General features: G+C 47.4%; 1 non-coding gene and 1 pseudogene across 2 annotated transcripts; one reads left to right on the plus strand and one right to left on the minus strand.

Annotated features, from left to right (window-relative positions):
• Positions 1-38: 38 nt before the first annotated feature.
• Positions 39-3,696, minus strand: LOC149365049 (uncharacterized; annotated as a pseudogene). Its single transcript, XR_016289251.1, has 2 exons — positions 3,542-3,696; positions 39-2,265 (listed from the first exon to the last, which is right to left on the minus strand). The product of XR_016289251.1 is annotated as an uncharacterized LOC149365049 (transcript).
• A 1,117-nt stretch (positions 3,697-4,813) lies between these two features.
• TRNAK-CUU (transfer RNA lysine (anticodon CUU)) lies at positions 4,814-4,886 on the plus strand. Its single transcript has one exon. It is a non-coding gene; the product is annotated as a tRNA-Lys (tRNA).
• The last annotated feature ends 3,894 nt before the right edge of the window (positions 4,887-8,780 follow it).

Raw genomic sequence — 8,780 nt, forward strand, 5'->3', positions numbered from 1 at the left:
AGCGCTGTCGCGAGTGAAGGATCCCACCAGGAAACACATTTTACTATTAAAACAGCAGCTAGTTTCTTTTATTTTACAAGCACTGATCAACAAAGCTGTCAGCGGACACAGTACTTGAACTTTTATTAATTAATATCTACCAAACTCTCCCGCACTGGAGTCCTGAGAAAACCTTCGCATCATGTGGAAGACCTAATCTCAATTTTCGTTATCTCAATTTTCGTTGGCTTCTTGCTCTTCAATATTAGTGCCTTCAGTCTCTAACTTTTGTGTGCCACCAAACTTATGTCCGTTTGTCTCCAGCTTGCTCTGTAGCCGCTCAGTTTTGCAGAGTTCATCCTCTGCTTCCTGTTCTTCAAATTCATTTTCCTCTTCCAACTCTTCATTGTCTTCTTCCTCTTCGTCCTCCACGACATCTTCACCATTAGAGTATGTAGGTGTCCCGGGTTCCTGCTTGACCACAACGTGAATTTCATTTGTTGCACCTGTTACACCTAGGTTCGTATATGCATAATCTGGATGAGCGTTTCGGTAATGTGACTGCAAAGTCTTCTCTGAGATGTAGTTCTTTAGACAGACCTGGCACTCAAACTTGATTTTTGTGTGGACTTGCATATGACGCTTGAGGTTAACTTGCTTTGTGAAGCGCCGCGGACATTCATCACAGCCATAGGGTCGTTCACCAGTATGTGTCCGCATATGTATTTCCAGTTGGTTTGTGGATATGCACCGCAGGTTACATGTGGGGCATTCGTTCTTTTTCTCCACATGTCCTTCCATGTGCTTCAGCAAGTGCTGTTCCTTGGCAAATGACCGCTCACACATGCTGCAGGAAAAGGGGTATGCATCAGAGTGGATCTTCATGTGTGAATCTAGTGCAGCTCGTGACTGGAACCTGCGGTTACACTGCTCGCAGCTGATGACTTCCTGGTGGCATTTCTTTGTGTGCGCCTTGAGACGCGTGATGTTTGGGAATGCCTCATCACACAGCGAACAAGGGTGTGCACGATCCGACTGGTGCGTCTGCAGGTGTGTCCGCAGGTTGATGGCCTTGCGGAACCGCTTCAGACATATGCTGCACTGGTGGGGTCGCTCACCCGTATGTGTCGTCCGGTGTGAGTTGAGGTTGGACATCTTGGTGAAGCGCTCAAGGCACACGTCACACTGGTATGGCCTTTCTCCAGTGTGGACCATTTTGTGCGACCTGAGATCACTGTTAGTGTAGAAGCGCTTGTTGCAAAGGTCGCAGGCGTGGTCCCTCTGACCGAGGTGGATCTTCATGTGGGCCTTCAGGTTGGACGCCACCGTAAAGGACTTGCCACATGTCGGGCACTTGTGGTCTCGTTGGCCTGTGTGGGACAAGAGGTGAGTCTTGACATGGCTGGAAGTGGCAAACTGCTTGCCGCAGATCTGGCACTCATGCCGCTTCTCTCCAGTGTGTGTCAGCATATGCGCACGCATGTTACTATTGACAGCAAACTCACGAAAGCAGATTTCGCACTGGTACGGTTTTTCACCAGTATGTACAGCCATGTGTGTCTTGAGGTGGGTGGATGTAATGAAGCCCTTGTTGCATACTTGGCAGACGTACTTGCGCTCGCCCGTGTGGATTCGTCGGTGAGCCTTCAGGTTGCTGGACACTGTGAACTGACGGCCACAGATGTCACACTGGTGAGGCTTACGTCCAGCATGAATCATCATATGGGTCCTCAGGTTGCTGCGTGATGTGTACCACTTGTTGCAAATGGTACAGCAGTGGTCCTTCTTAGCATGGCTTGATACCAGGTGGGTGACATACTCACTCGAGTCACAGAACTTTTGCTTGCACAGCTCGCAGACATAGACCTTTTGCTCGTTGTTACGGTGTGACTGCACATGTGCTTCCAAAAGGAACTTTGAGCTGAAGCTTGATCCACATATGGTGCAAACATGCCCATGGCCCAGCACTGGCATCGCCTCAACAACCATGGGCTCTGGGTCGTCAACGTCTTCAGAAAGTGCTACGTCCTCGGGAATGATGATGTCTCCCGATACAACCACACTCTCAGAGAGCGCTACATCTTCAGAGACAACCACTACTTCCGATTTGCTGCCATCAAGATGGGGCTGAATGGCAGCTGCCACCATGAAAGGGCACATGTTGCCTCCTTCGGCACTGTGATGCTGCTCTATCTCCTGCAGGGAGGAAAACTGTTCGTCGCAGGCACCGCACTGGTAGACAACTGCCTCGCAGTCAAGCTGCTCCTCTTCCTTTTCCATGGTGACCTGCGTGCGAATGTGGAAGAGTTGTGTGATTGGTGCCACGAAATGCAGCGTAACTGCAGAGTGAAACAAACTGCACTACACAACCAGAACCCTTTTCTTGAAAACATTGTACGCAGATTGTGAACAAGGGTTCCATATGAAACCCAAAACACTAACTGTTATTTACTGACTTTGGTCAGTGACTGTTATTTGCGATTTTTGCAATATGCCTCACCATGACCAGACGATATTCCATCAAATGCTCGATTACAATAGCAGAGTAGCTATGATCAAGGTAAACAGTAATTGCTCATGAGCTGCACAGTAGTTTGGCAAGCGAACCAGCGTGCACCGATAGAACGCTGGGGTATGGAAAACGACAGGAACGCTGACTTGTGAACAAGGTATGGATATGAAAGCCCGGCAAGTAACACTCGCGCTCGGCTCAACTATGACACTATGGTGAGAATTTCATGCGTAAGTCGGCGATCGCCTTGCTGTTCTTTCCCTGTACTGGCATGGTAACCCACAGGTCCTCGCAAGCTCAATTTTTTACCGTCTATGCGACTTTATGGTGCACATCACCCTTTCGAGGCACACAGCGTGATGCCGCGCTTGATTGACCACCGGAGAACAGACTGTCTAAACGCACAGCCCAGACACAGGGTTCATCAAAGCGCAGTTACAGCAAAACCGACGGCAAGGGTCGAAAAATGCTTCTGCAAGCCGCCAGACGCTCTCCTCGATCTCAATTCGACCGCCCTGCAAGTAATCGTCAATGCTACCAATATCGTGGTGTCGATGAATTTTTCAGCATTCATATGCGGACTCGCACATAGGTTACACAGGCGATGGTTGCACCAACCGGCCAAACGATCAGCCGCGAAAACACCCTTCGAAGTCTTTGCAAAGCAAAGATTAATTAACAATACTCCATGCTCTTTTCGAGGCCGAGTGTCGCTGCCTAGTTTGGAAGCGTTGTTTCGTCGCATAGAACGGAGCGGAGTCGCGAAAAAAAACAGAACATTGCTTGACTTTCGCCTCCTTATACGCAGGGAAACCATCGCTAAACCAAATAAACTGGAACAAATATGCTGACAAAGGCAGATGGCGTCGCGAATTGAGAATTTGTGCGTGTGAGCACAACCGAACCCACAGGGACAATGCCGACTTGATTTCAGGAAGCGCATTGCCATCGCCTCATTTCGGCAGCCGCTGGAGAAAGAATGACACTCCTAGCGCCTGCGGCGTATACAGTATTACAGCGTCGTATTGCAATGATGGTGAATTTTCTTACCTTTTATGAATGGGATTACGAATTACAGTTTCGTTACTCTTCGAAATCCAACCGCAGCATTGCAAACAGGGAGATAAGCCTACTTAGGCATGTCTCCCAAAGGCTGTTTCGGGTTCTTTTTTTTCTTTCTTTTCGCTCACATGACTTACGGAACAATCGGTGGACGACATAAGTGCCTCCTTTCAGACTGGGTGTTGGCTAGCGCCCTCGGCCTGATTTTTAATTTAATGTTCGCTTTCTTTTTACTGATCTAGGAACAGCTGCTCCTGCCAGATTTTGCGTATGGTATACTTTACGGCACTAACGCCACAAAATGTTTTTTCCGCCATATTTTTTGATAGTGTCCTTTTCTCTATGCAGTTTTTACTATATTTAACGCATGCATCGAAATCATGATCGAAATGTTCAGTTGATCTCTTCGTTTTCTTTTGCCTTTACGATGGCAAGAACAGCTAGACGTTGCTTCAAGCATTTAGGAAGTGCCTTAAAATGCAAGGTGCACTTTTCACTCATTTTCTGGCTTTCTAGTATTTCAGTCGATACCTTTTCTTCCAGCCCGTCCATCACTCGTTATTTTTAAATTGATTCATCCGCGGCCAGCCTTCATATAGGAGACAAAAAAAGGAACGGTGTTATCCAAATTTGCGCGTACTGTAAATGTGAGCAATTTGAGCCAACAACGCCTGCACAGAGACACCATATTTAGTGGCCTGTTTTGTTTACCGTCGCATGAGGTGGCTAAAGCTTTATTTAGAAAAGCTCATGAAGGGACTTTAGTGGTGGCCACCAGTTCCACAGGTTTCGCTCTGGTTTCGCTAGTTTCATCGTTGAAATCACGGTAGCGTTATCTGCCCCCGGCTTATGGTACTGAAAAATCTTTTGGGTTTAGTAGTAAAGGTAGTGCTACCTCTCTTTCTGCTGGAGAAATTCTTGAGAGTATGGATTACTTCAAGGAAACAGAAGAGCAAGACGCCTGTCTATAGAGTACGCCTGTCTTTCACAGCAGCTACAATGGCAGAAAGAGAAAGCTGCTCGATCCGCCTCTGCGCTTGGCCTCTGTATGAAATCTTAACCTAAACTAGGCAATAGCGTTTAGCAATGGGGCGCAATTGCTGTCAAATGTGTATTTATAATTAGTGTTTCGGGTGCCATGAGTGTACCGTGGGAGCACAAAAAAGAGAAACAGCTATAAAACATATCCACCAAAAAAAAAAAAAAGGCAACACAACAAGCAGATCTTTTATAGTGACAAAAATTCGCTCTGCAGCGTCTGCCCGGCTAGCTCAGTCGGTAGAGCATGAGACTCTTAATCTCAGGGTCGTGGGTTCGAGCCCCACGTTGGGCGAATTTTTTTTTTTATGTATATCGGAAGAATTTGTTTGCAACGTCCAAGCAAGCAACACGAACGCCATTGTGCCCATATTAAGGAGAAGTTGGAGAAATTCGGCTGTGACAATGGCTCGTATTCGAATACAGAGATGAAATATTTAGCCGCGATCAACTGGGTTGCTGTCTTCTTTCAACCGCTAATATACCGCAATTCTGAGTCCACTGTCTTTCACGCCCCAATCTATTCCAATTCCCGAATGTAGAAACGTTTGTTGATAATTTGAGAGCCTTTTGTATGTGAAACCCTTGTCTTTTTGGATTCTTTTTTTGCGTCATCTGTTTGCTCTTGCATGACGCTCGTGCATATCTTGTATGTGTATCTGTGCTCACGCCTGCTTGGAGTCAAGCGACTCCGCAGTATTAAATAAATAAACAAATAAATAAATAAGACTACGCAACTACGCAAAATATGTCGCATTCTTAGACCGCGGCGAGTCATCATATGTACTAGCCCAGCTGCCCCTGCGGCTAACTCTTTCCTCACCGCAAATTAAATGACCGGTTTTGAGGGTTTAAAAATAAAAATTATTTATTCAAGAAGTGCTAAATGCACTGCGCAGTGTAATACATCAAAGTGTAGCTGCTTATATTTTCAAACGAAAAAAACGCCACAGTTGTGTGGGCAGAACTTTTCAAAAAATTATTGATTATATGCTGATAACACAAATAGTGCAAGCAAAGCAAAAATAACCAGATAACGCAGATATGATAACGCATATTGCAATCAAAACAAAAATAAGCCGCCGCAATGAGTACTTACAGAAAATTAAAATACACAAAACGTTACACATATTCTTAGCTATAATTCTTGCGATTTTCAGCAGCGTGGCCTTCCGTTCAAGTTAGGCGACATGACTGCTATGCCACTAGAGAAAGCAGTCGTGCGTTGACATGAAGTGGAGGTAGACATGAAACGCGGTGCAAATTGCACTTGTCATGAGTTCTGTTCTTGATTTTTATAGCAGAGCTTGCAGTTGATACTTTTTCTCTTCTTTTAGGTGGTAGCAATAAAAATAAAAATAGCACAGAAAAACCCCTAAAAGGGGGCGTGGTATTGTAAAATACCTTTGCACTATGTTCCAAAGATCCTCAGACACCCCTCTCATCATTTACAAATCAAGCGCACTTCGCAAAATACAACGTGAACGGGAAAACAAAGCAAGCGCGAGCGCGCGCTGATGTCCCGGGCCTCTGAGACGAAGTCTCGCAGTCGAAACTGGATCTCTATGATTAATTACATAATTGCAACTGGTAGGTTGATTTGTAACTCCTTTAAAAGTCTTGGAGTTTTTCTTTCTTTTTTTTTTCTTCACCAAAACGTTCTTTGTTCATCATCATCCTTACTGATGCCACTACACCTTGGCCAATCCACCCACGTGGGTATGTGCCATTATAAAGAGGATGAAGAAGAATAAGAAACTAAAATTCGACCATTCCACGTGGTTGCCTAACTCACCACACCTCTCTAAGAAAAAAATAGGAACACAGCATAAGAACCGACAGAAGTGCTCGGTGTAGCCTTTCGGCGAAAGGGACGCTATGATCGGCGAACAGCGGACCACGTCCGATTATTTTAATTTTTCACGTCGCCTCCTCGCATTAGAAAACGAAAAAATAAAACGTGAACGAAAGAAATGGTGTTATAGAAGTAAACTAGATGGCACAGCCTGTCCAGGAGCGTCATCTTCAATTTGGCGGCAGATCCAAAACGACGGTCATATGTGATCCACGGCTTATGGCGCCTATTTCAGACGCTGTCGCATAGGGTGCCTCGATGTATGCGCTCTCCTCAGCGGCGCTGGCCATCGAGGCACCCTTCGAGGCACCCTACTGCAACCGAGGGCGGTTTATGAGACCACCCAGGTTGTTCTTCCCGAGCAGTGCGAGAAGAAGGAATAGCTCCCGCAACCCAAATTTTTGCAGACACTTCTTCGGGAGGGTGCCCATTCTGCACGAAGGCCTGCTGCTGTCCCAGTCATTTTACTGCTGTCATTATTCGTCCGGTGTCTCCCTCGTCTCTACTGCAAATTGAGAGGGGAACGGTTGGCACCCGGTAGGTGAAGAAGGGCAACTCCAGCGATTTTTCAGCCATTTTAAGTTAATGGCTGTTTCGTGTTCCTAAGAACCTCCTGTAATGTGTACGATACAAGGTTTTCGAAAGCAACACTAAAAAATAATTTTTAAACAGCAAAAAACGCAAAACTCGAAATCGAAACTGCAAAACAGAAACCGGGGAGGTGCCTTCGTGCGGTATTGACTGTGACGTCTCTGGCGTGTTCGCCGCACTGTGAAGTGCCCGAAGATATCGCAACTACCCTGAACCGCGCTGTCGAAATGACTGAAAGCGCGGAGAACAGCTTCTCCGAGACCAGCGAGTTTTTAGAAGACAACCCATTCGACGATTTTGGACTAAACGAATCGCCTTTCAGGTATGATCCACCGCCGCGCGAGCCAGCCGAGTCACACCACAGGCCTCGTCACCTGCAGCATGGAGACGGTCTGAACTCCGAGAAGTAAGTACTTATCGTGCATGCATTTGTGACACCCTCGTCAGAACAAAACTTAACGTGATGCTCCCGCTGACAGCTGTTCGTGTGGCGAGTGCCGGCCGACCCAGCCATGAAAGAATCTGCTGCCGGAACGTTGCCGGGGTGCACAACGTCCTCACGGGGCATGCATTACCAACAGTCCTCTATTTGCTAAGCTTTGTCTCGACGGCGAGCTTTTGAAAGTCAATTCACGCCAGCTACAGTTCTACAATCCAACATACTTCGAGCACGCTTGCCGTGGTCCGCTTCCTCTTGACGGCCGCGCTTCGTTCAGCTGGCCGCTGCGATGAGCTGTTGTACTCGAATAACGTTGGCACAGAATCTGCCTTCAAGCGCCAGTTGAACGAAGCCTTAGCGAGACCAAATCTCTCTCTGAGGTACACGCTGTCTCCATAGCAATCTGGAGCGAAATGTTCCGAGCACAGGCGGGAAAGCTTCCTCGGAGACCAGTTGACACGGCAGACAGCTCTCACCCACTTCTCTCGAAGGTTCTTATCACTAGGAAACCTATGGTAGATCAAGCCCGTTGTCACAGATGAATTTGTGCACCCCACAGCATAACAGAAGTTGCCGTGACCCATCACTCTGGCGTACACATCCCATCAGGCACGTTGAGATGTCGCGAAATTGCACAGGTGGTCGAAATAATTCCGGAGACCTCCACTACGGCACCTCTTTCTTCCTTTCTTCTTTCACTCCTCCCTTACGTCGCGGTTCGGGTGTCTGTAAACCAATTATCAGTTTTCCCCTGCACTGCCAACGCCAGCGCGCGCCCGACCAGCTTGACACGCCGACAGACCAGTGACGTCACAGTACAGGGTAGCGAGGAGGACCCTCGATCATATAATTTGGCAATGCCCTGGATCGCCGGGTGCTGAGGACAATATTAAGAGTAGAGCAGCCTGGGAGGCCCTTCTGCGAAGCGAGGTCCCCGCCGACCAGAAACGAGCTGTCCGCCTGGCGGCTGAAGCCGCGAAGAGACAATGTATCTTCGCCAGTCTTTAGTCGCGGAGGTCCCGTCCCCCGTCCCCTAGGCCTGCGTGCCAGGGACGGGGAGTAGGGGGCCTCCTACATCGGTGGAAATAAAAGTTGTTATCAATCAATCAATCAATCAATCAACCAACCAACCAACCAACCAACCAACCAACCAACCAACCAACCAACCAACCAACCAACCAACCAACCAACCAACCAACCAACCAACCAACCAACCAACCAACCAACCAACCAACCAACCAACCAACCAACCAATCAATCAATCAATCAATCAATCAATCAATCAATCAATCAATCAATCAATC

The sequence above is a fragment of the Amblyomma mixtum genome, chromosome 2 (assembly GCF_055824585.1).
Source record: "Amblyomma mixtum isolate Tamu chromosome 2, ASM5582458v1, whole genome shotgun sequence".
In the NCBI taxonomy this organism is placed as follows: Eukaryota; Metazoa; Arthropoda; class Arachnida; order Ixodida; family Ixodidae; genus Amblyomma; species Amblyomma mixtum.